Here is a 27303-nt window from a genome sequence, read left to right on the forward strand (position 1 = left end):
CATTACTGCTTTTTTTTTTTTTTAGCATGTTTACCTTAGCAAAGTCACTTCAGTGCTGACAGCAGCGTTAACATTTGCCAATTTGAAAGGAGTAATTTATTTAAGGCAGATTGACTGTTTTTCTCGTTTCTTATTTGGAACCTTGTGTTTGAAATCTCTTCCCTGCCACAGAATCAGCAAATGTAATTGATTTAAGGAAGTGAAATGCTCAGTACCATAATCTGGAGAGGCAGTGCATCTAAATCCATCAGGCGGTGAGTCAGTTAGCAGGTGCATAGTTTTGTACTGCACTACTTAATGGGGAAAATGTGCTTTGTAGCAATTCAACTGATTACTAATCAGATTTCTTCTGCAATCTGAATATGAAACCTGTTGTCCGAGGCATTGATTGCTACTCCTAGATAGACATTGTGATTATTTGTCTGATTAGACTGCTATCAAGCCATGTATGGCTTCCTTAACACTAAAGCTAATATTTGCAGTAACCCTTAAACTAAGCTGGCCATATACATATAGATAGCTTCCAGATAGACCATGAGATAAATACCTCTTTGATCAAATCTGATCAGAGAGGGATCTATGAGCTGCCCACACACTGCACACATTTTCAATCGATTTCAGCTCAGTCGATTAAAAATTTGTGGAGGAGCCGCCACCGCCTTCCTGGCCGTCTAAGTTTCCCCTATCTGTGCTACCCTGGGAGTTTGCAGCAGAGCTCTCACCTGTCCTGCTGGTGCACATCGTGCTGTATCTGGTGACCTTTCTCCATGCAGCAAGGTCTCTCCTCTCCATGCCTTCTCTCCCTGAGTCATGTGACACAAGCTGAAGTTGAAACACAAGAGGTCTGGTGTGTATCCTGCCGGACCTCTAGTGTACAGCACTTGTGTTGCATGACAGTGAGAGAAGGCACGTGGAGGAGGAGCGAAAAGCCACCGAACAAGGGACGAGGAACTGCACCGGCGGGACACATGAGAGCTCTGCTTCCAAAACTCTGTTTGTTGCTACATCTAACAATGCTAGCGATGCTCTCTTGACCTGGCGCCGATTAAGCAAAACTTTTACATCCTGCGCGACTGATTCAATTGATTACAGGTGGAAATGGAATTGACTGGGCATAATTTTTGGCATCGATTTCCAGAAGTTTCAATCCCACCGATCGAATCTACCAGATATCAATCATAAAAATCATCACGTGTATAGTCACCTTTTAGTTTACTTAGGGCCCGTTTCCACTAACGCAAATCTGCATGCATTTTCTGCATGCAGATTCGCATGACAATACAAGTCAATGGGCCTTTTTCTACTACAGGTGAAATTCGCTTCACACGCTGGTGAAAAAAAAACCAGCTGCCTCTGTAACCATTTTCCACGCCGTTTAAGCATTTTCGTGTTAACGTTTACGCATGTGGAAGTCAATAGTAATGAACGGCGATGGTAACTTTTTTTGCACACGCATGCAAATTCGCAGGCGGTTTTATTTTCTATGCACATTGGCCTAGGTATAGTGCAGAGGGGCCCTTAGACTGATTTTAAAGTGTAGCTGTACTTTTCATGGACATGTCATGCTTTTTTGGCAAGTTTATAAATGTTTGCATTGTCTGCTCCGAGTGCTATGGGGGTCCACAGTGCTAACTCCCTGCTTTATCTTGCTGTGCAATCCCTCTAATGAAACACTTCTCGCTTTCAGTGAAGCTTATTGCCTACAGAAGGATTGAGTTATGCAAGATGCAACAGAGGCGGCACATTTTACAGCTGTGTTTAACAAGATAAAATGATACAGTGAATTATTATTTAGTATTTAAATAGCACCAACATCTTCTGCAGCGCTGTAGAGTATATTGTCTTGTCACTTAACTGTTCCTCAGAGGAGGGACCCTAATCTAATCTCTACCATAGTCATATGTTTATGCATGTATCGTAGTCTAGGGCCGATTTTAGGGGAAGCCAATTAACTTATCTGTTTGTTTTTGGGATGTGGGAGGAAACTGGAGTGCCTGGAGGAAGACACTGGGAGAACGTACAAACTCCGTGCAGATAGTGCCCTGGCTGGGATTACAACTGGGGACAGAGTGCTGCAAGGCGAGAGTGCAAACCACTACGCCTCCATGCTGCCTCGAATTAGTCAAGTAATTTTAGGTAGCACATAAACTGGTTGACTGACCACAGACCAGCAATAGAGCATTCACTGCAGATCAGATGTGTCTCCGCTGTCTTCTCACAGTAATCAGTTCTCAATCACAGATCTCAAGGCTGACCAATAGCAGACCAGCAATCAGCCAGTTTATCTGCGAATTCTTGTTAGGATGTTCCAAGGATTCGTCAAGACAAGGAGCTGAGATCATGAGATCGGTGGATGTTTTAAGCGCTGGTCTGTTATTGGTCAGCCTTGAGATCTGGTGAGCGATTACTTCACATGTTAATAGTGGATTAAATCTAAGTCGTTCTGTGTGGAGAAGGACTTTCGAAAATTATTTGAACTTTGTCTGCCATTATCTCTTTATATGGGGGAGTGCCTACACATCATACAAATTACGTAAAGAGAAACCGTGACCAAGAATTGAACTTCATCCAAATCAGTAGCTGATACCCCCTTTCCCATGAGAAATATTTTCCTTTTGACGAACGGATCGTCAGGGGGCTCTGTATGGCTGATATTGTGCTGAAACCCCTCTCAGAGTGTGATGTCAGGACCATGGTCCTGGCAGTTTCCTGTCTGTGAACCTCATTGCATTGTGGGAAATAACAGCTGTTTACAGCTGTTTCCAACTGCCAAAAAAGCAAGCCGCATCTCCTTCTACTGACATCAGCTGTCAGCAGTAAAAATGTCACCATGTGATAAATTACAGAATGCAAATCAGGGAAAGAAAAGATTTTAGAATGGGACAACACTGACTAAATCATTTTATACATAATTATTGTAAAAATAAAGCACTTTTTTATTAAATTATTTTCACTGGAGCTCATCTTTAAGCTTTAACTGAGAACTCTACCTAGAAGTGGGGTGATCCCAAAAGGTTTCTGATTGTGTAATATTAGGGAGCAGCACAATTATATTGAATATATACCGTAGGTAGCACATAGCTGAAATGAATAGGATAGTTTTTTTTGTTCAAATATATTTATCCTCCACAAGACTTTTCACACACTTGCACTTACTTCCTATCCGTTTATGACGCATACCTTTTTTGTGTTGACCCAATATCGACAAGCTATGCATTTCTGTGTTCATGAGTAAACTTTTGCATACACATAGCATTCTGTTCAGTAATAACACTAGCCAACCGTGTATCTTTTCAGCTTTGAGTGCTGGTTACAACTTAAGGGGCCTATGTATCTGCTACGGGTTCACCACTTCCTTGATGATCATCCATCTTTTAAAATCAAATGACCCCTTTATTTACCTTTATTTCCCAGAACGTCTCAGGACAGCAACCCTGAGATATGTCTCCTTCCACATTCACTGGACAGGAACTAGATTAAACAATTTGCATAATTAGATAGGCAGGGCATACACACACACCTATATATATATCGTCATTTCCTTACCCCCTCAGTTGTTTTCCTGTCCAGCAGGATGCTAGATGTAGGGGGTAAGGCTTGGCCACCCATGTGAGTCCACAGGAGCCGCGGCTTGTGTGATTCCCCTTTGTCGGCGCTGGCTAGTTGCTCAGCGCGGGATCATGCTGTGCGCACTGGCCTCTCCCCTTGTGCTATGTTCGGAGGACAAGCGGTGTCTGAATCCGGAAACTGCCCGCCCTAGGGTCACGTGACAGGCGCCTCAGGCGACCGGAAGTCGGAAATCCGGAAGCAGGAAGTTCCTGGCCCGGCGTGCGTTCCAGCGGCCATTGCAGCATGGGAATCAGCGTCGGCTGACACACCAGTCTCAGCTGCAGGAGATTGCCGGGAGGAACGCTAAGGGGATTACCACAGGAGGTAGGAATCAGCATTAGGTTAATGCACAATGGGTGGGCTTAAGCAATTATGTTAAGCAGCTATTTAAGCTGATGTCCTAGTCTCACTATGAGTTTGACTATGGAGGCTGCCGATGGATCTTCCTCCCAGGGCTCTGTGGAGACAAGTTCCGTACCCTCTCTGGTATGTAACATTTGAGATGATTGTTTACATATCCTTAAGAGAGTTATTAGGCTTGGCTGAGCTAATGGCTGGTATTTGTTTTTATTTCAGCCTAAAATGGAAAGACCAGTTTCTAAGTCTGAATCCAAATCCGGATCAAGACAAGACAAAACTGATAAAGCTGATAAGCCTGACAAGCCTGATAAACTTGATAAACCTGATAAAGCGGACAAGACTGCATCACATACTGGTTCTAGAACAACGCATAAATCAGGGAAAAGATGTGCTATATGTGGAAATTATATGTCATCTACCTCAAAAGTATTATGCCAAGATTGTACTAAAAGGGTGGTTAATGAGGAAACCCCCACTATGTTAAAGGAATTGAAAGGATGGATTAGATCTGAAATTTCTTCCGCTGTACAGACTATCAGGGCCCCAGAAGCGGCAGTATCGAATGTACAAATGTCTTCAGTGCCGGTAGCAGTCTCTGCGGTTCCAGCAGAGTCAGAGATCCCAGGGCCTTCAGGTTCAGTTCCTTTGGAGGGCCCCACTTTAAAAAGGAAGAGGAGAGATGCAGATTCTGAAGATTCAGAAATGTCAGAAGGGGAATTGGATATTTCATCTCTGGAAGAGATACCCTCAGAGACTGAAAAATCTGCTGATAAAACTATAAAGAATCAAAAGTTTGCTTTTTCCACAGACTTTATGAAGGAATTATTAGCAGCTATGCATGAAGCCATGGGTATTACTATAGAGCCAAAGACCCTATCTCCTTTAGACCAGATGTATGAAACTTTGTCAGAACCCCAATTGACTTTCATTCCAGTACATAGTAGCCTTAAGGGAATTATTAGGAGTGAGTGGGATAACCCGGATAGGAGGGCTTTCTGGCCTAAATCACTAAACAAAAGATATCCTTATAGTCCTGAAGACCAGAAGTTTTGGGGCTCTGCACCCAAGCTAGACCCATCTCTCTCTAAAGTATCCAGAAAATCAGATCTTCAATTCGAAGATTTTGGTTGTTTAAAGGACCCAATCGATAAAAAGATGGACAATATTTTGCGAAGAGCATGGGAAGCAGCATCTTTAAATTTCAAACCCTCTATTGCATCCACAGCGGTAGCAAGATCATTAAAAATTTGGTTAGTAGAGGTCCAGTCTCAGATAGCCTCAGGGGTATCTAGGGAGGAAATTTCGAATTTTTTCCCCAAAATTTTGCATGCAACAAATTACCTATCAGATGCTGCTGATGATTCAGTTAGGCTCACAGCAAGAACCACAGCCCTGGTTAATTCTGCCAGAAGAGGAATCTGGGTGAAAACATGGCAGGGAGATACTTCCTCTAAGTCAAAATTGTGTAGTATTCCATGTGAAGGAGGCTTGTTATTTGGAACCAAATTAGAGGAAACACTTGAGAGGTCTGCTGATAAAAAGAAGAATTTCCCATACAAAAGAAAGATTTTCCGCCCTAACCGGTCCTTTCGTGTTTCAGGAAAGAGCGAACAGGAAAACAAAGGGAACCAGAGAAGAAGATGGATTCCCAACAAGTCCCAGCGTTCCAAACCCAATGCTCCATATACCTCGGCAGGTCAACCAACAAAACAATGACGCCAGGGTTCCAGTGGGGGGCAGACTAGCTCATTTTTTCGAACATTGGCAGTTAAAATTCAAAAGCAAGTGGCTACTGGACATTATTCTCCAGGGATACAGAATAGAGTTCATAACCCCACCTCCATCTCAATTCTGGGTGACCCCTTCCCCAAGAGCTCCAGTTCAGGCTCATACCCTCCAGTCAGAGATAAACTTGCTATTGGAGAAAAGAGTCATACGGAGAGTCCCAAGATGCCAGGAAAAACTGGGGTTTTATTCCCCAGTCTTTCTAATAAGGAAACCTCAAGGGAGTTACAGGTTCATCTTAAACCTAAAAAAGCTAAACACCGCAGTAAGATACAGAAAGTTTCGGATGGACAACATCCGCTCAGTATTAAATCTACTACAGGAGAGCTGCTATCTGACATCATTGGATCTGAAAGATGCGTATCTGCATGTGCCGATTCATCTGCACTCACAGCAGTTCCTGAGATTTGCAGTGGTGTTACAAGGAGAGGTAAGACACTTTCAGTTTGTCGCCCTTCCCTTTGGGTTATCATCGGCTCCATGGCTATTCACAAAAATCATGGCAGAACTCTTAGCAGAACTTAGACTTCAGTCTGTTCAAGTGATATCTTACCTAGATGATTTACTTATATGGGGACCTTCTGTTGAATCGGTGGGGTCCCAGACTCAGTCCACAATAGACTTCCTTCAGTCACTGGGGTGGTTAATTAATTGGGAAAAATCATCTTTTCAGCCTCTCCAAAGGATGGAATTTTTGGGGTTTGAAATATGTACCACTAATAAGAGACTGTTTCTACCTGATAAAAAATTTTCTCTGTTGTTAAAATCTGTTCTCTCCTTTCAGAATCTGAAAACCATATCCCTGAGGAAAGCGATGGCCTTGTTGGGCACAATAACCTCATCTTTCCCTGCAGTACAGTGGGGCCAATTACACTCCAGAAGTCTTCAGAGTTGGATCCTGTCGAAATGGGACAAGCGTCTCTCCTCTCTGGACAAGAGAGTTATAATTCCTTGGAGTGTCAAGCAGTCACTACTGTGGTGGATGGAGCCACAACATCTGATAACAGGGAATCTTTGGGAGTTTCCAACCCAGTGCATCATAACGACAGACGCGAGCTCTTGGGGATGGGGAGCGCACCTGAACTCTGACAGCTCAGGGAAAATGGTCAAGCCATATCAGCAGCAGGTCTTCAAACAGCAGAGAGCTGCAAGCAGTTTGGGAGGCCATACTGGCATTCAAGGTACATATATCAGAAAACCATGTGACGATACGTACAGACAACAGTACAGTGGTGGCGTACATAAATCACCAGGGAGGTACAAGAAGCAGGTCGCTGCAACAACAGGCGTCAAGGATTCTGCATTGGGCAGAACGCAATCTCAAATCCATAAGAGCAGTTCACCTAAAGGGAACACTAAATTGCCTAGCAGATTACCTGAGCAGATTCAATCTGTCCCAAGACGAGTGGAGTCTCAACGACCAGGTGTTTCGCCAGTTAACAGAATACTGGAAGATTCCTCAGGTGGACTTATTCGCCAGAAGGAACAATGCGAAATGCCAGAGGTTTTGCTCCCTTTGTCCCCAAGACGAGCCGTGGATAGTAGATGCCTTCTCGATCAGCTGGAGCCATCACAGAATGTACATTTTTCCGCCTCTACATTTGATTTCCAGAGTACTGAACAAAATCTATCGAGACCAGGCGGAAGCAATCTTGATTGTCCCGTATTGGCCAAAAAGACCATGGTTTGCTCTGCTACAACGATTAGCTTCGGATCATCTGATCCTTCCAGATCAGGAGGACCTGTTAACTCAGGGACCGGCGGTGCATCCCAATCTGAGCCTTCTTCATCTTTCAGCATGGAGCCTGAATGGCAAATACTGAAAAGTAAGGGCTTTTCGAATAAATTATCGGAAACACTGTTACAAAGTAGGAAGAAGGTGACGCGCCAAATATACTCTAAAGCCTGGAGGGTATACAGCAATTGGTGTGAGGTGAATTCTAGAGACACTGGTCATTCCAATTCAGTTTTAGAATTTCTTCAACAGGGTTTCCAAAAAGGTCTAAGTAGTAGTACATTGAAAGTACAAGTTTCAGCATTGACAGTCTTTCTTGACAGAAAGTTGGCAGAAGAAGAAGATGTCATCAGATTCTTCAAGGCACTTAAGAGAATTAGACCAACGATTCATAACAGAGTACCGTCTTGGGATCTGAACACTGTTCTGCAAGGGTTATGTGAGCCACCCTTTGAACCACCGGCGGATAGTTCTGATAAACTTTTAACTATCAAAACGGCCTTTCTTCTAGCAATAACATCAGCCAGAAGAGTGGGGGAATTACAGGCACTGTCAATTCTGGAACCATATTGTGTTATAAGCGACGACAGAATTACACTTCGTCTAGATACCTCTTTCCTACCCAAGGTGGTTTCGAAATTCCACAGGTCTCAAGAAATTTTCCTGCCTTCCTTTTGTAATAACCCTTCCAATCAGAAAGAACAGAAGTTACATTGCCTAGATGTCAAGAGATGTCTTCTGGAGTATCTTCATCGTACTAAGTCCTGGAGGATTTCCAATGCATTACTAGTGTTATTCGCCGGAAAATTCAGGGGTAAACAGGCCTCAAAATCAACCATAGCCAGATGGATCAAACAGGCTATATCTCTGTCTTATGCTCAACAAGGCAAACAGCTGGCTTCGACTGTCAGAGCTCATTCTACCAGAGCAGTATCAACTTCCTGGGCAGAGAGGGCAGGAGCATCAGTTGAGCAAATTTGCAAGGCAGCCACCTGGTCAAGTCAGAACACCTTTGTGAGACATTATAGGCTAGATGTATTATCTAGTGCCGACTTAACGTTCGGCAGGAAAGTGTTGCAGGCTGTAATCCCTCCCTAAATATTATTCATGTTTATCATCTCAGGGTTGCTGTCCTGAGACGTTCTGGGAAAGCCCAAAATTACTTACGGTAATTTCTTTTCCAGAAGTCGGAAGGACAGCACCCTTACTACCCACCGCTATTTCTATTAAAAGTTATTGGAAGCATCATTATGTGCGGAGTCTTTTTTAATAACTGAGGGGGTAAGGAAATGACGATATATATATAGGTGTGTGTGTGTATGCCCTGCCTATCTAATTATGCAAATTGTTTAATCTAGTTCCTGTCCAGTGAATGTGGAAGGAGGCATATCTCAGGGTTGCTGTCCTTCCGACTTCTGGAAAAGAAATTACCGTAAGTAATTTTGGGCTTTCTAAAGCGACAGATTGGGGCTCGATTCACAAAGCGGTGCTAACCCAGTTAGAGACTTTAGGCGTGATAACCATTGCACCACACTGGTGAAAAGCTAGTTTAGGCGTGATAAGTTTAGGCATGATAAGTTTAGGCATGATAAGTTTAGATAACTTTAGATTGCGTGCAAAGTCCCGCACGCAAAGCAGCACCATTAAACTCTATGCGAAGTGCACCAGACTTTGCTAGCGAAAAACTTTTTATCAGCTGTGCACTGCTGTGCTAACCCAGTTGGTGCTTAAACTTATCACGCCTAAACTTATCACGCCTAAACTTATCACGCCTAAACTTATCACGCCTAAACTTATCACGCCTAAACTTATCACACCTAAACTTATCACACCTAAACTTATCACACCTAAACTTATCACGCCTAAAATGAGTTTAGGCGTGATAAAGGGCTTTTCACCAGCATGCTATCTGTTCGCACCGCTTTGTGAATCAGGCCCTGTGTGTGTGTGTGTGTGTTTTTTTTTTAATTTTTATATATATATATATATATATATATATATATATATATATATATATATATATATATATATATATATATATATATCTCTCTCTCTCTCTCTCTCTCTCTCTCTCTCTCTCTCTCTCTCTCTCTCTCTCTCTCTCTCTCTCTCTCTCTCTCTCTCTCTCTCTCTCTCTCTCTCTCTCTCTCTCTCTCGTGTCCTACGTCTGGAGGTGGACTTTAAAGTAAGTATGACTGAAAAGTGTTGGCTTCTGATGCTCATATAGAGTCACATGTAAAGCAGAAAAATACTTGTGGACTTTTTTCCCTTACATTTTGCAGTCAAATCTGGGGAATAGGGGGTATCATTTGGACTATGGGCACAAATGCTTTACCCAGAGCCCTCTTTAGAACTATCTCTGGGCATAATTGAAGGCATTCATCAAATGGTTCTTTTTTTTAAATGTATATTCTGCATCATCAATGCATAAAACGATCATGGCTCATGCTTCTAGAGACTCTGTGTATATTCTGAAGTCCACAAGATACGGTTATTCTGCCCACGCAGTTGTATAACATTGGATTCTTTGATTCAGAATTTATTCTGGGAATGGTGTGTGCAGTTTTTAGGCTGGTAATAAGAAGTACGGTCTCTTTATCCACACCCATGCTAACCTTTGCACACAGTCTTTCATTCATGAAGCTTTAGTGTAACACTAATATTTTGTTCCTGATTCATTTGTAAAAGAAAGTCTGTCTTATAATATTCTTAGTAACCTCTTCATGTAGCGGTCTTATTTTCCGTTAGTGGGCTATGAGGAAACTCTTATGAACCTTTTCTACAGTCTTTTATAGTATTAGTAGTATATCCTGATTTTGTTTGAGTATACAAGTCTATGTACATCATTTTTAAGTTACAGTATACTGACAAAGGGCAGATTTAACTATATAGTAGCAGGCTTTTTATTTTTCATATAGCTGTTTTTTGTTTTTGTTTTTTTACTCTTGGCAAGAATACTAAAACGTTGAAAGCCATTTCTGGGAAGTAAAAAGGAACCCAATTTAGTTTTTTTTCTTATACCCATATATTGTATGAAACCTTGTGTTGTGCCACTAATCAGACTAAAAAACATACTTCAATCTAATTACCAGGGCTGTGGAGTTGGAGTCGAGGAGTCTGAGTCGGGGCAATTTTGGCCACCCGGAGTTGGAGTTGGAGTCGTGGATTTCATAAACTGAGGAGTTGGAGTCGGATGTTTTTTGTACAAAATCCACAGCCCTGATAAGTATTAGGCTGAGGAGTCGGAGCCATTTTAGGTACCCAGAGTCGGAGTTGGAGTCGTGGTTTCATGAACTGAGGAGTCTGATTAGGAGTTGGAAGATTTTTGTTCCAACTCCAGAGCCCTGCTAATTACGCTACTCACAGATCTGATTATGGACAAAGCAGATCATTTCCATGCTGTTGGCTTGTGCATTTGTATTAGCATGGGTGTCCGCACATAGGGGAAAAATGGGGCAGCTGCCGTCCCCGCTGCCTAGCATGTAACAGGCAGCATGCCAGCAGCCAGTGTCACACCTCCAAGCAGCCGGTGACCAGTGAGAAGAGGGTGCTAGTACCTCGTGGACACTGCACTGATATGCAGTGAAATTATGTCACTTCCACATATGCAGCGTGGTGTCCACGGGGTATCATGCGCCTGCTTCTCAATGGTCGCCGGATGATCGGTGGTCTGACGCTGGCTGCTGGTACATTGCCTGTATCAGTCAGATTATAGTTGGCCACCAGGAAAATGGTTATCATAAAGTATTATGTTAGGGTAAGGCTAATAATGGGAAACATTGCCAAAACTTTATCCAAATTCATCATGGCAAACCTGAATGAGAAAGTGATCCCAGATTTAGTGGCTGAAAAGTGGCTCTGTTGCCAAAATTCTGTTTATTAATTAAATAAATGACATGCTGGTGCTTAAGTTGTGTACCCCCTCATATCCACTGTGAAGAGAAGCCTGGACTGCTGTGGTAATGCAGCTGTTTTTGTCATTTTGGCATTGTATTGGGATACTCCATACATGGTGCATTGTGTGGCATGCTTTTAGTGACCCCACAAACAGTGGCAATCTTTAAAGGGGAACTGAAGTGAGAGGTATATGGAGGCTGCCATGTTTATTTCCTTTTAAGCAATACCAGTTGCCTGGCAGCCCTGCTGATCCTCTGCCTCTAATACTATTAGCCATAGCCCCTGAACAAGCATGCAGCAGATCAGGGGTTTCAGACTTTAAAGTCAGATCTGACAAGACTAGCTGCATGCTTGTTTCTGGTGTTATTCAGATACTACTGCCAGGCAACTGGTATTGATTAAAAGGAAATAAATATGGCAGCCTCTGTATACCTCTTACTTCAGTTCCCCTTTAAGAGCCTCTTTAACTTCATAATTAACCTGCGTGAGTCTGAAGTTGATCATCAACTATGTGACCACTTCCCCAATTTAACAATCATTATGGACTAGCCGATTTTAGCACAATTTAGTGTGGCGAATTTTTTGGAACATAGGAATTTCAATAGCGATTCTGCTTTCAGATTTAGTCTGGCCATGCACATTGTGGATTTGTATCCACTGTGTTTAAAACATTAATTAAGACAGCTAAATGTTCTCTAGGTGCAAAATCCGTTTTATTGACCTGTTGAAAAACATGGCTGCCTGCCACTTATTCCCTGTTGTAAGAAGAAAGTGTTCCAAACACCTTTCAGTACTGCTTCTGTGAGTTGAGGTATTTGAGAACAAATGAGTGTTTCACTGTGCTTGTTCTCAGATACAGTAGTAGCAGAACTTACGCCAGCATTACAGGTTTGGTGTCATAATCGAAATTTATAGTATTAATAAAAAAAAAATTGTATTGTTTAATTTGTCTCTAACCGTTGCTCTTCATCGTCCTACTGCTGCTATGTCAAATATTACAAAATCAGTGTAAGGATCCCTCCTGTAGCATGTCCAGTCGGTTGCAGTGGAGCTGCAACCGAGCAGTTTTGATTTCTCTGCATTCGGGTGCTTAGTTTTGATTGAATTTGCAAGAAGTCTCATTGCCATCTGCAATCACTCTGCAGTTCAGAGCAGCTCAGGATGTTGTCATGAATCCACCTATAGGGCTGGTTCAGACGGGCGTTTTTGTGGCGTTTAAAGTGGCGTTTCAGACGCAGCGTTTTTTTGGGATCTACTGCCATCCCATGCAAGTGAATGGGAGCGTTGGTGGCTTTTGCAGGCTTTCATGAAAGCCTGGCGGTAGATCCCGGCGTTGCGTCTAGTCTCGAAAGCAACATGCTGTTTTCAGAGGCGGTAAACGCCAGGAAACAATAGCAGAGACCAGAACTACTAGCCTTGAACGCTTCCCAAAAGCCTTCAAAAGCTAGCTTTTAAACGCTGGCGTATAAACGCTGGTGTTTGAACGTGACGCCAAGCAAAAGCTCAGCAGACGCCCGTGTGAACCAGCCCATACGGCTTGCAGCAGTTGAACTGCAGCCAGACAGTTATGGATTTCTTACATGCATGTGCTTGCATAATATGGCATGCATGATGAGTCATTTCTATCCAGTCAGCTTGCAGCCCTCAATCAGCCTAACACAGGAATCAGTTGTGTGGGAATTTGCATCTCTGCATCTCTGCTCTCATTGGCTGATGTCCATAGAAAAGCCTGCTTCTCCTCTCACACTGTGCCAGTAATAGCGTTCAGCTTTGCCTTAGGGCCTGTTTCCACTGCACGCAGATTGGATGCAGACAAACTGACTCCAATGAATGCCTATGGGAAAATCTGCATCAGAAAAATTGCATTTAGTGGAAACAGGCCCATAGGCATTTATTGGAGTCAGCTTTTCTGCATCCATTCTGCGTGTAGTGGAAACGGGCCCTAAGCTGGCCTCTGGGTTCCTTGTGTGAAGTTTGAATTGTATTGCATTACCTTGCCTTGCTTGCTTGGACATTCACTGCACCCGTGGGGGTGCAGTGAAGTCTTTCCTATCCTGATAGTTTGGAGACTGCCTTCACCACGTTTTTGACTGGTAGTATTCCTGCTAGTTCTGTTCCTGTGGATGTAACTATAGGTGCGGCTGCTATTAGTTACGTTCCCTTTTTGTCTTGTCTGAACCTGTGTGGATGTTTGCTATTGCTGGGGCAAACAATCCTGTCTGTCTGTCTGTTCTTGCTGGTCCTGTTCCTGTGGATGTATAACTATAGCTGCGGTTGCTATTAGTTACACTCCTACTTTTTTGTCCTGTCTGTGCCAGTGTGGATGCTTGCTATTGCTGGGGCAGCGATTTAGATTGGCAAGCATTTCTTCTGTCTGTCTGTTGACTGTCCTTGTTTACTCAGTGTGGAGGACATCGGATGCTCAGTGCTGCGGTTTCACTGAGCAACCATTGTGTCTTGTTTATTGTGCCGGTTATCAGATGCTCAGAGCTGCGGTTGCTCTGAGCAATTTTGCTCCCTTGTTCATAGCTCCTGGTGTGATCTGTGTAATCTCCTCCACTAGGGCATTCCGCTCTATTTCCTGATATCACCCAGTGCATAGTCTTGCTTGCTCTGGTGGTACTCTGGTTTTCCCTGCCTCAGCCTCTATACCTTGCATGATAAGACCTGGGGGCAACCGAAGTCAGGAGATATAGTCAGTGTCCTGTTCAAGCGGGGGCTTGTCTATAGGTGAAGGCCGAGCTCAGAGCTATGCCACTAGATTGGGGTATAGTGGCTGAAGGAAAACAAGAGATCTGCCAGGCATTACAATCAGATTAGGAAACAAAAGCCTTGTAAAAACATTAGATGTTGCCCAAACATTGTTAGGATGGCATTTCAAGGAGCAAGTGCTGTACAGACATGTTGGGTATAGCTGAGCAGCATGTTCCATTCAGTGGAGAGGGGAAGGAGAGCAACCGACCAGCTATATATATAATTTTTTCTTTTTCAACCTGTAGGTGTTCTGATTAGTGTTTTAAAGTACTGATACTGTACATGGGTGCAGAAATTCAGTTCCCTTTGATTTTTTTTTTAAGTATATATGAAAATGATTGTTCCCCTGACATGTTTGTCTTGCTTCCACCAGTCATTGTTTGTTTATTTTGAAATGAGCAAGAATTATGGCTCTTACAGTATATGCATCAAGGCTTTCAGCTCTGCACACACCCTGACTGTAAAATCAATCCTGCCACTGCTTGCTCTGTATTTCTTAGTATCCAGTCAACATTTATCATAGGTTTTCAATAAATTCAATGATTATATCTAAACATGAATTAATCTGTATAAAATGGCATGTATGCCTGACTTCATACGTTTTTCATAGTCGAAGGTAGGTACTATTGCCTAAAGTGTATTTCTAGAGCATCTGTACTAAAGTAAAGACTGAGCTACCGGTCTGGTCACCAGTGTGACAAAACTTGAGATAGTAGCAGTTGGCCAATAGGAACAGCTTAGCGTGGGAAGACGGGGTGGCATAATTTACAAACCTGTATAATTTTTAATACGTTTTCTTCACTTCAAAGGATTTGGGCATGGATTGAGTATTAGCCAAGTTTGTTCATAAAGCACACACAAAGCATTTGAAAGGGGGAAAAAGAAAGGATAAAATGCTTATCTGAGAAGGGGATGCCTCTGGATTCTCCAGAGGCTTCCCACGTCCTCCTCGAGAGCGTCTCTGAAAGTTTGTGGCCAAGCTCCTCTTCATGCCCAAGTGAAGCCCTACTGTGTGTGGGAGGGTGGGCCTACTGTGTGTGGGAGGGTGGGCCTACTGTGTGTGGGAGGGTGGGCCTACTGTGTGTGGGAGGGCGGGCCTACTGTGTGTGGGAGGGCGGGCCTACTGTGTGTGGGAGGGCGGGCCTACTGTGTGTGGGAGGGCGGGCCTACTGTGTGTGGGAGGGCGGGCCTACTGTGTGTGGGAGGGCGGGCCAACTGTGTGTGGGAGGGCTGGCCTACTGCACCTGCGAGCGAGGCCATACTGCATCCTCTTTGTAGATGAGCAGCTTTGGCTTACTGCATAGGCGCAGCTATACTCGCACAGGTGCAGTTTGGCCGTACACTGCAGGGAGCGTGTCCATAAAAACCTCACAACCCCTTTGTGGATCTGTTCAGAGGGTCCATGCTTGGCACAGTGGGGGCCAGGAGGACACTGGAATCCTTTGGACCATCCAGAAGCTTCCCACTACCTAGGAATTATCTAACTTTTTTTTTTCTTTTTACCCGTCTCAGATTCACTTTGAGTTTTAGCGCAATAGCTGTCACTTCTTAGATTCTCGCTTTTTAGTATGTCATTAACAATGTCAGGTTTTGACTGTGGTGTAAAGCTTAGGCAGTGTGAATTAGAAAAGTGCAGTAAACTAAGCAGAACACTCAAGAGCAAGACCATGTAACCATTGCAACTTTTCAAAGTTTAGAAATCTGAATCTGTTGTACCCGTTGGTCTATTTAATCTCCGGGTTAAAGAGGACCTCCAGAGAGAGCTTGCCAAAGGATTTGGAAACCTATTCAGAAAGTATGATTCACACAGCACTTAGGCACTTCTCAGTCAGGTGAAATCTCAGCTTCCTATTTATATTTGTAGTTCCCTGTATTGTCTGTTTGCTCACTGGCCAATCAATCAACACCACATCTTTTCTCATTTGTTTGAAGAGCAACAACGCAAACTGTGAAACCTGAGTAGGTAATTGAACAGAATTACAGATTCTTTGGCATTCATGGTGTTTTTATGCATGCTTGAAACCGAATACAGCATTCAAATGTTGCCCTGGACATGATGATCTCTCTTTATAGTTAAAGTAACCTGTGCTTGAAGTATTAATGTTAGGCTGTGTGCACATAAAGGAAGCTTTGAACATTATTTCCGGATATTGATAGTTCTGATTTAACTCCCTAAAGGTTATCAATTGGATGGGAACGCCTAACCAAAATACAGAGATGTACAATGGCTCTTAAACTTTTTAATTTTTTTTTTTTTTTTTTTTTGTCCCCTGCAAGCCCAGTGTTCTCCCCAGGCTCTTTTAGCCCTGTGCTCCACCCAGCTAGTTTTGGTGAGCACCCGGCTGTCATAGGCTCACCTCCCATGCTGTAAGCAGAGTTTTGCAGAGATGCGCCGGCCCTGCATCCTTTCATCATGCCCCACCTGGCTACTTTTTCATGCCTCCGAGCTGGAAAAAAATTCGGTGGAGAACACTGAAGCCCCTTAATGTGTACATGTGTAGAAGAACTCAGGGCATCCAGGGAACAAGATCACAATGAGGTGAGGAGCCAAAGCCAGACCACCTGGCATTGAGCGCCATCTAACAAGCCATGTACTGCCCACACCAGCACCATATCAATCAGTCCTGCACAAACACTCACTGGAATCTGTGCAGGACAGATCAGTATTGACCAAAGCATCTAATTCTTTAAGCGACTGAGAAACTGGTAGTTCATCATCTGTTCATAGAAGTATTTACTCCTGGAGCAACGATTACATTGTGAGTATCAACAGACTATAGGTCTTATACGAGGGTCATCCAGAAAGGGTGATCCATTGTTTCTGTCTAATGTAACTTGCATCCCTGAACCACTTGTCACATGACTGCAGAACACTGGTAATTGTTTGTTCGTTGGCATTAACATGGCGCCTCCCTCGCTCAGTTCCTCCTACTTATAAAGTTGAAGCCATCTTCTTTTATCGCATATGAGAGAAATCGCCTTTGGAAGACTTAATGGATGGCGTGGAATTATGTAATTTGGCTTCCAGCTATTGCTGGTGGCTGAATTGCAGTGTTTTAAAAGTAACTTCAGCTCCATCTTCTGACTGCACTGAAGTTTCTCACTGTGTGCCGCTATAGCTGTAATTCCTATTGCGTTCTATGGTGGCACCCAAATCTCCTGCGCTGTATTCCTTGTGTTCATTTGTGTTCATTTTTATCTGCCTCACAAGATAATCTTTCTGTGTAATATAACTTACTTCTGTTAGGTTAATTTCTTCTCCCCCTGCCCCGCTTTTCAAATGGTTACGGAATGCTGTTAACTATTTGTTCAGGAGCATTATTTATTCTGTTTTCGGGCTTATGGTATTCCTTTAACCTCAGAAAAACTGGTATCCTTACCTAAAGGGACCTGAGCACCTCGTTTACAAGATACATAAAATGTGTCTCCCTTAAGGGAGGTACATAGTTGGGGTGTGCTGAGAGGAGGGGGGTGTTTGGTGGGCATTAATTGCCCTGGGGGGGGCTGCTATTTAGGCCCCCATATTTATGCTGGCATCCATCTTCTTCCAGGGAGGCCTACAGGTGCTGCAGATTAAGTCTTGGCGGTGTTTCATGCTCCTGGCCGCTGCTATGTATGTATTTATTTATATAGCGCCGACCTATTACGCAGCGCTGTACAGAGTATATTGTCTTGTCACTAACTGTCCCTCAGAGGGGCTCACAATCTAATCCCTACCATAGTCCTATGTCTATGTGTGTATCTTGTAGTGTATGTATCATAGTCTAGGGCCAATTAACTTAGCTGTATGCGCCCGGACACGGGGAGAACATACAAACTCCTTGCAGATGTTGACCTGACTGGGATTCAAACCGGGGACCCAGCGCTGCAAGGCGAGAATGCTAACCACTACGCCACCATGCTGCCCCAATGTATGCTAGAAGATGAAGTCCTTTGCCAAAGTTAAAGTTGTGCAGTCTCTTTCTGGTTGTGGATGCATGCACTTTCACATCAACATTAACAAAAGTCTGCTGTAGCTCCCATGATGACATTTTTAGGGTTTTTGGAGACTTATTTAAGCATTTTGCAGTCTGCTCTCAGGATGAACTTGCTTGGATGGTCAGACCAGTTTTTTTTAGTAGTCCTCCACTTTCAAAAATCCTGGACATGAGTACAATGCATGGGGCTCACTAAATATACTGGCTCCTGTCCACCATTGAAAGTATTCACATTGAGCATCAGAACTGGACCAAGGAGGATTTGAAGAAAGTGCCCTGACCTGATCAATCTCATTTTCTTTGGCCACCAGCTCTCAGTCCGGGAATCACAAGCGCAAATTGCGCAGAATCAAGAAATTTTAGTTAGGCTCTGCAATCGCGGTTTTAACGCCATCGCAGGCTAGCGGCGCTCTAATTGCCAAGTGTGAACTAGCCCTAAGTGTGCATTTTCTGCATCTGACAGCAGTGCAGCACTGTGTGTGTGTTTTGCTATCAATCACATTAGCTGCTTTAAAAAAAAAAATAATAATAAAAATCCACATACAAGCACATATGATGTGCAGAAAAACACCTGCAGAAAAGAGGTGGACAATGTGCTCCCAGTCTTAAGCAGGGGTCACACTTATTTGAATCGCATGCATTTTGCCACAGAGCAGTTAACGCACATGATGTAACTGTGAGTCGCGCAAAAATCGCAGTCTTGTGCGTTTTTAGTTGCAGAAAACCGCTCAGCAACTTCATCCTTTCTGCATGTTTTTATGAGAATTGCATGCAATGATCCCCTATGGCAGTGCTGTCCAACTGGCGGCCCGCGGGCCGCATCCGGCCCGCCAGGCCTCCTGCTGCGGCCCCCCTGCCGCCTGCTCCATGCTGTGGCTGCGCAACTTTTATTTATTTACTTTAAAAATAAAAACCCTTTCCCCCATGCTGCGGCTGCAGACTATAAATATTTGCAGCCTCCCTCCTCTTTGTCCCCCGTGCTGCCGCCTCTAACACACATTAGATCGGCGGCGGCGGCAGCAGAATATAGGAACCAGTCACACCAGCCCATGACAGCCGCACGGGGGACTTTACGTGCTGGACGTGACCGATGATGTCACGTCCTCCATTCAAATTCCCCGCCGGCTGCCATGCGCCGGTCTGACTGGCTCCGATCTCCTGCCCTCCGCTGCCGATCTGAGGTGAGTTACTGGCGGCAGCACGGGGGACAACGACGGGAGTGGGGGTGTGCAAATATTTTAGCTCTGCGGGCAAGCTGGATGCATTTTGTGGGCAGAGCTGCGGGCAAGCTGGATGCATTCTGTGGGCACAGCTGCGGGCAATCTGGATGCATTCTGTGGGCACAGCTGCAGGCAATCTGGATGCATTTTGTGGGCACAGCTGCGGGCAATCTGAATGCATTTTGTTTGCACAGCTGCGGGCAATCTGAGTGCATTTTGTGGGCACATCTGCGGCCATTCTGACTGCATTTTGTGGGCACAGCTGCGGGCAATCTGAGTGCATTTTGTGGGCACATCTGTGGCCAATCTGAGTGCATTTTGTGGGCACATCTGCGGCCAATCTGAACGCATTTTGTGGGCACATCTGCGGCCAATCTGAACGTATTTTGTGGGCAAATCTGCAGCCAATCTGAATGTATTTTGTGGGTAAATCTGCAGCCAATCTGTGTATTTTGTGGGTAAATCTGCAGCCAATCTGAATGTATTTTGTGGGTAAATCTGCAGCCAATCTGTGTATTTTGTAGGTAAATCTGCAGCCAATCTGTGTATTTTGTGGGTAAATCTGCAGCCAATCTTTGTGTATTTTGTGGGCAAATCTGCAGCCAATCTGAGTGCATTTTGTGGAGAATCCTGCCAATCTGGTTGTGGGGAAATCTGCTGCTAGATTTTTTTTTCCGGGGGGGGGGGGGGGGGGGTCTACATTGTTTCGGTCTGCCGGCCCTCCACCATGTGGTCTGGAAAAAAAAACGGCCCTCCATGCCCGCGAAGTTGGACAGCACTGCCCTATGGAAATTCCCAAAACCTTTTTTTTTTTTTTTTTTTTTTTTATTTCTAAAGCGACGGGGTGAAGTATTTGAAAATTATTAATTTTCACCTGTGCAGTATGAATATTCATTAAAAACGCATAACAGAAAACATACAAAAAAATTCACCTGAAAAAACAAAGGCAGGAAAACCGCAGAACCGCACATGGCAGAAAACTGATGCTTTTCAGCATGTTCAAGTGTGTACCCAGCCTTACCCAGCCTTATGTATGAATGTATATATGTATGTATGGCTGATCGCTGTATGCTGTTCCTCTACCCCAGTTAGTGGTAATACAAAATTTAAAATATTGAATTGGAGTTAATATTACAAGTTGTGTCATACAACAGATTGCCAGTGCAATACACTGCATGTGTTTTAAAGCACTTTGAGCATGTACTGTAATGCGGCGAACTTTATGAACCTGTAAGACGCCTTCAATTAACTTATGTGACCTAGGCCCTAATTCACTAAATTACAGTACCTAAGTAACGCAAGTCTTGCTAGGGTAACACGTGTTGCCTTAGCAACGCTCACATTACTTAGTTAATGGTGGTCGTGCTATGCTGTCAGCGGTAGTAACAGTAAAATTGCCATGCACTGCTTGCACACAGCAATGTTACAGCAGTTTAGTGCATCCGTCTCTTAATCCCTCACACCTCAACATGATTCCTGCTTCAAACAACTTTCAATGCAAGGAAAAAAGCCTACATTTTATTACGTGATCAGGCTGTAAGTGAAGGGTGACATGAACTTGGGCTGTGTACACACAAGCCAATCTACGGGCAATCTTTCGTGAGTCAGTCATCCTAATCTATTTCCCGATCAGTGATTCATCAGTTGGGAAACCAAAGCCCAGTAGAAATGTGTATGATGGCTTTTCAGACGTCTCCTCTGTGCTCAACAAGTTCGTACAGGTTTTCGTATATTTAATTTGGTTTTCTGTACATTTACATTGTAAGACACACAGGAGTGATTGATATTTACTGGCATGTCCATCAGCAAAAAAATCTGAGGGAAATTCTTTATTTTTAATCACAAGCCGTACATCCATCTAATCATTTTGCGCACAAAAACGTTATCTCGCGTGAAAATTCGCGATCACGCGCAATGCGAAAATTCGCGCGAAAACGGCTGTGCTAACAGTTAGCACTCTTTTTTGTGAATCAAGCCCATTGTGTTGAAGGCTGGTTTGACACACAAAATGCTGAATGTCTGTCTGTTACAGCATTGCACGAGGCTCGTCTCATGATTATTCTAATGCTTTTCATATTATTTTTTTTTTTTATTATTAAAAGCTTTATTAAGCATATCAATAAATCAACAGTGCAGTGAAGTACAGCAAACTAGTTCAGAAACATCAACTATACATCAAACAAGTCTGTATAAGGGAGCATAGAGCAGTTAGCTGGACCGCTCAACCTAGGAAATGGGGTATCCAGTACCTCCTACTGAGATCCTAGGGATCAGTCATTGTCCGTATTTAGTAATGCACCATGTGGCTCCCGTCAACCTATACTATAAAAACAAAACATAAAAACCATAAAGAACAGAAACAAAAAGAAAAAACAATGGATATGTCCATTATCAGACAGCGAGAGCCCATTATACTCAAAAATAGAAGAAAAAAAAAGGGGGATCGAGTAATATACACACAAGTCAACGTCCAGGGAGAGCTATAGATGACTATGCGTTCTCCAAGGGTCCCAGATGGTATCAAACCGTGTCACATTCTCTATACTATAGTAAAATGCTTTGTCCATCAGCATCATTAGGTCTAGACGATGGGTAACAAGAGTAAGATCTAAGTCAGTGGATTTCTTTTCATATTCTTTTTGTACTTTTCTTTCATGGTGTGGTTATGTCATAACTTGTCTCTCTGAGATACTATTTTGCAGCATATTAGGCTTTTTGCCTTTCTCCAATTATGTAGCAAGTTTATACCAAATCCTTTTTTTTTTTTTTTTTTCCCATTTATGGCCCTTATAGTTTTCTACTTACAAAAGTTTTGTTTTGTTTCAGAGATGCAAACTGTTTTATATTACGTATTGTTGTTAAATGTTACAATATTGAATACACTGTAATAAGTTATTTCAACTGTAAAATTAAAAACACTGAACAGAGTGATTTTCAAAGCATTTTTTGCCAAAAGCTGTTCATGTCAAAGTGTACTTCCTGTTTTGACACGAGAACTACAAAATCGCTAAACACAAAACGCTCCAAAATCAGTAAGCATATATAGAAAATCGCTAGGCACATGCTAGGAATTGCTACTGCTATATGGAGGAAACCCATGCAGACACAGGGAGAACATACAAACTACTTGCAAATGTTACCCTAGCTGGGATTCGAACCGGGGACCCAACGTTACAAGGCGAGAGCGCTGACCACTACGCCACCGTGCTGCTCTATGATAAGAATTGGTCCCCATGTTTGATGCACACTTCAGTAATTCCCAACTTTTTCCTAATGGCTGAATATATTTACACAGAATGGGCCATGACCAAGGTATTTGCAGTTCAAAATCATGCCACACCCTCACACCTGCATACAGTAAGATAGAAATATTATTAAAAGGGCAACTGAAGTGAGAGGGATATGGAGGCTGCCATATTTATTTCCTTTTAAACAATACCAGTTGCCTGGCAGCCCTACTGATCTTTTTGGCTTTAGCAGTGTCTGAATAATGCCGGAAACAAGCATGCAGCTAATCCTGTCATATCTGACAATAATGTCAGAAACGCCTGATCTGCTGCATGCTTGTTTACGGGTCTATTACTAAAAGTATTGGAGGAAGAGGATCAGCAGGGCTGCGAGGCAACTAGTATTGCTTAAAAGGAAATAAATATGGCAGCCTCCATATTCCTTTCTCTTCAGTTGCCCTTTAAGTAGGATGGTCTGGCGAAGTGTGAATCCAGAGTGGGCATTATTTTGACACCAGACTAAAAAACCTTAAGTCTTTTTTTAATAACACAGTAGAATCTCATAGTAAACCTCTGGCTATGGTAAACTCAGACCTCAGGGCCCAGCAAATGTGTCTGTATAAATCTACAATGTATGACCAATTTTGATATAGTAAACTACTTTTCCTGGTTCCTTGGAGTTTACTATAAAGGGATTCCACTGTAATAACTACTTGTATAGCGCTTTTCTCCTGGCAACTCAAATCACTTGAGCTGCAGCCACTAGTGCATGCTCAGGGAGTTTAGCCCAAGGTCTCCTTGCTGAATAGGTCCTGGCTTAGGGAACAGGAAGAGCCGAGATTTGAACCCAGTGTCAGAGGCAGAGCCCTTAAAGAGACTCCGTAACAAAAATTTCATCCGGTTTTCTTCCATCCTACAAGTTCCAAAATCGATTCTAATGTGCTCTGGCTTACTGCAGCACGTTCTACTATCACCATCTCTATAATAAATCAACTTATCTCTCTCTTGTCAGACTTGTCAGCCTGTGTCTGGAAGGCTGCCAAGTTCTTCAGTGTTGTGGTTCTGTGATGCATCTCCCCCCTCCAGGCCCCTCTCTGCACACTGCCTGTGTGTTATTTAGATTAGTGCAGCTTCTCTCTGCTCTATTATCTTTTACAAGCTGGATAAATCCTCCTTTGAGCTGGCTGGGCTTTCACATACTGAGGAATTACATACAGGCAGAGCTGTCTGCACTCTGCAGGAAGAAACAGCCTGACACTTCAGTGGAAGATAGCTGCAGGGGGAAAGAAACACACAAATGATCTCTTGAGATTAAAAAGGAAGGCTGTATACAGCCTGCTTGTGTATGGATGTATTTTCTATGTGTGGACATACTGTACATCAACCTACTTCCTGTTTTGGTGGCCATTTTGTTTGTTTATAAACAAACTTTTTAAAACTGTTTTTAACCACTTTTAATGCGGCGGGGAGCGGCGAAATTGTGACAGAGGGTAATAGGAGATGTCCCCTAACGCACTGGTATGTTTACTTTTGTGCGATTTTAACAATACAGATTCTCTTTAACCATTACACTATCCAGCCACTGCACCATCGACCATTAACTTACTGAACAGGTTACTGGCTCCAGCCAGGATTCAAACCCTGGTCTCTTAAAGGGAAACTGAAGCGAGTAAAATGATTTAAAATAAACACATGACGTAGCTGCAAATGAATATTACATACTATCCTTACCATCAGTTCCTCTCAGAAGCTCACTATTTTCTTCTTATAGTGATCCCTTCCAGTTCTGACAATAGTTTGTCAGAACTGAAATATACCAGTTGCTGTCAGTTATATATCAGCAGCTTTCAGTTACAACTGAATGTGCAAGGTAATGTCCATGTTTCCCTATGGCTCAAGTGGGTGATATTACAGTTTAGCAGAGTGCCGATCAGGAAGCTGTTATGGGGTAATGGCCATTTTTAAAATGGAGGACAGAAAATTCCATTGAGCACAGTGGACAAATGGGACGCAGGAGAGGAGAAAGAGATTGAGGAGTAGACTACACAGGAGGTAAGTATGACCTGTGTGTGGTTATTTTGACTTTTTTTTTATTTTCCGTTCAGGTTCTCTTTAAGGATACTAGAGCTGAAAGCCCATGGAGAATCGGCAAACCAGCGTGTATGGGGAGCTGTCCTGATGCCCGACACTCCCCCCATTCTCCTGTGTCCCCCTCCTTTACATTCCGAAAGCTGTCCTACAGCCTCTTGCGGGTCGCCGGAGTCGGGCTTTACTGTGCAGGCACTAGCCCAGCTTGCACACAACCCTCAGCGCGTTGCTGGGAGCTCTCTGCGCATGACTTCACGATTGTTATATGTAAAGCGCTCCCAGTAGCGTTCGCACGCTGAGAAACGCACGCAAGTGAAGCCCGACTCCGTAACCAGGAAGAGGCTGCCGGAGAGGCTTTAGGTATGTGAGGAGGAGGACACAGGAGAACTGGGGAAGTGGAGGGCATCAGGACAGCTCACCATACACGTCAGCTACCCCCGTTTCTCCTAAGGGTTTTGGCTCTGGTATCCCTTAACCAGTACACTATTGAAAACTAAACAATGGTATGTTTACATCTTGAATGCTTTTCCATGTAGTCAAGCAGAAGTATTATGAAACTGGAGTTATATTTCTGTTTAATCTAAAGTCCATCTTAGTTTTTCTTATTTGCCAGCATTTTGAAATATCAGCAAGCCAGAGATCAAAGTGCAGTTACTTACACAGAATATCATTTGTGCAATAAAATATTAGGAAACCCGTCCTGAGAGTCCACCTCATTTGCAGAATATTCCCTTTTGCGTTGTAAAACCATCGTCATGTGTTTGCAGAAAATTATCTCTGTGTATCAGCAAAGCAAATGATTCATTTCCTTAATTCTCATCTCTGCTGGAGTCTGGGTGAAACTCGCAGCTAATGATTTCCTCTGCCTGGATGGGAATTTGCAGTTTGGTCATGTGCAGCTCTTTCCCTTTATTCTGGCACCTTGCACAGAGTGTACTTGAAATTCAGAGTTGGTTCTTGCCTTTCTGTATTGATTTTATTCTGTTTTTCACTAACCTTTGTACATTCATCTATGTACAGTGGTGTGAAAAACTATTTGCCCCCTTCCTGATTTCTTATTCTTTTGCATGTTTGTCACACTTAAATGTTTCTGCTCATCAAAAACCGTTAACTATTAGTCAAAGATAACCTAATTGAACACAAAATGCCGTTTTAAATGATGGTTTTTATTATTTAGTGAGAAAAAAAAAACTCCAAATCTACATGGCCCTGTGTGAAAAAGTGATTGCCCCCCCCTTGTTAAAAAATAACTTAACTGTGGTTTATCACACCTGAGTTCAATTTCTGTAGTCACCCCCAGGCCTGATTACTGCCACACCTGTTTCAATCAAGAAATCACTTAAATAGGAGCTATCAGACATCATGCCAAGATCCAAAGAAATTCAGGAACAAATGAGAACAAAGTACTGTAATTGAGATCTCTGTCTGGTAAAGGTTATAAAGCCATTTCTAAAGCTTTGGGACTCCAGCGAACCACAGTGAGAGCCATTATCCACAAATGGCAAAAACATGGAACAGTGATGAACCTTCCCAGGAGTGGCTGGCCGACCAAAACTACCCCAAGATGCAGAGAAAACTCATCCGAGAGGCCACAAAAGACCCCAGGACAACATCTAAAGAACTGCAAGCCTCACTTGCCTCAATTAAGGTCATTGTTCATGACTCCACCATAAGGAAGAGACTGAGCAAAAACGGTCTGCATGGCAGATATCCAAGGCGCAAACCACTTTTAAGCAAAAAGAACATTTAAGGCTCGTCTCAATTTTGCTAAAAAAACATCTCAATGATTGGCAAGACTTTTGGGAAAATACCTTGTGGACCGACGAGACAAAAGTTGAACTTTTTGGAAGGTGCGTGTCCCGTTACATCTGGCGTAGAAGTAACACAGCATTTCAGCAAAAGAACATCATACCAAAAGTAAAATATGGTGGTGGTAGTGTGATGGTCTGGGGTTGTTTTGCTGCTTCAGGACCTGGAAGGCTTGCTGTGATAGATGGAACCATGAATTCTACTGTCTACCAAAAAATCCTGAAGGAGAATGTCCGGCCATCTGTTTGTCAACTCAAGCTGAAGCGATCTTGGGTGCTGCAGCAGGACAATGACCCAAAACACACCAGCAAATCCACCTCTGAATGGCTGAAGAAAAACAAAATGAAGACTTTGGAGTGGCCTAGTCAAAGTCCTGACCTGAATCCTATTGAGATGTTGTGGCATGACCTTAAAAAGGTGGTTCATGCCAGAAAACCCTCAAATAAAGCTGAATTACAACAATTCTGCAAAGATGAGTGGGCCAAAATTCCTCCAGAGCGCTGTAAAAGACTCGTTGCAAGTTATCGCAAACGCTTGATTGCAGTTATTGCTGCTAAGGGTGGACCAACCAGTTATTAGGTTCAGGGGGCAATTTCTTTTTCACACAGGGCCATGTAGGTTTTGAGTTATTTTTCTCACTAAATAATAAAAACCATCATTTAAAACTGCATTTTGTGTTCAATTATATTATCTTTGACTAATAGTTAACGTTTTTTGATGAGCAGAAACATTTAAGTGTGACAAACATGCAAAAGAATAAGAAATCAGGAAGGGGGCAAATAGTTTTTCACACCACTGTAGATATAATGGACAGATGTCTTACAGTCGTCTATAATTATATG

General features: G+C 43.1%; 1 protein-coding gene across 4 annotated transcripts in view; it reads left to right on the plus strand.

Annotated features, from left to right (window-relative positions):
- Positions 1-27303, plus strand: part of CARMIL1 (capping protein regulator and myosin 1 linker 1) — a 398430-nt gene that overhangs the window by 49293 nt on the left and 321834 nt on the right. The window lies entirely within an intron of this gene.

This window comes from Hyperolius riggenbachi, chromosome 5 (genome assembly GCF_040937935.1).
Source record: "Hyperolius riggenbachi isolate aHypRig1 chromosome 5, aHypRig1.pri, whole genome shotgun sequence".
NCBI classification, from domain to species: Eukaryota; Metazoa; Chordata; class Amphibia; order Anura; family Hyperoliidae; genus Hyperolius; species Hyperolius riggenbachi.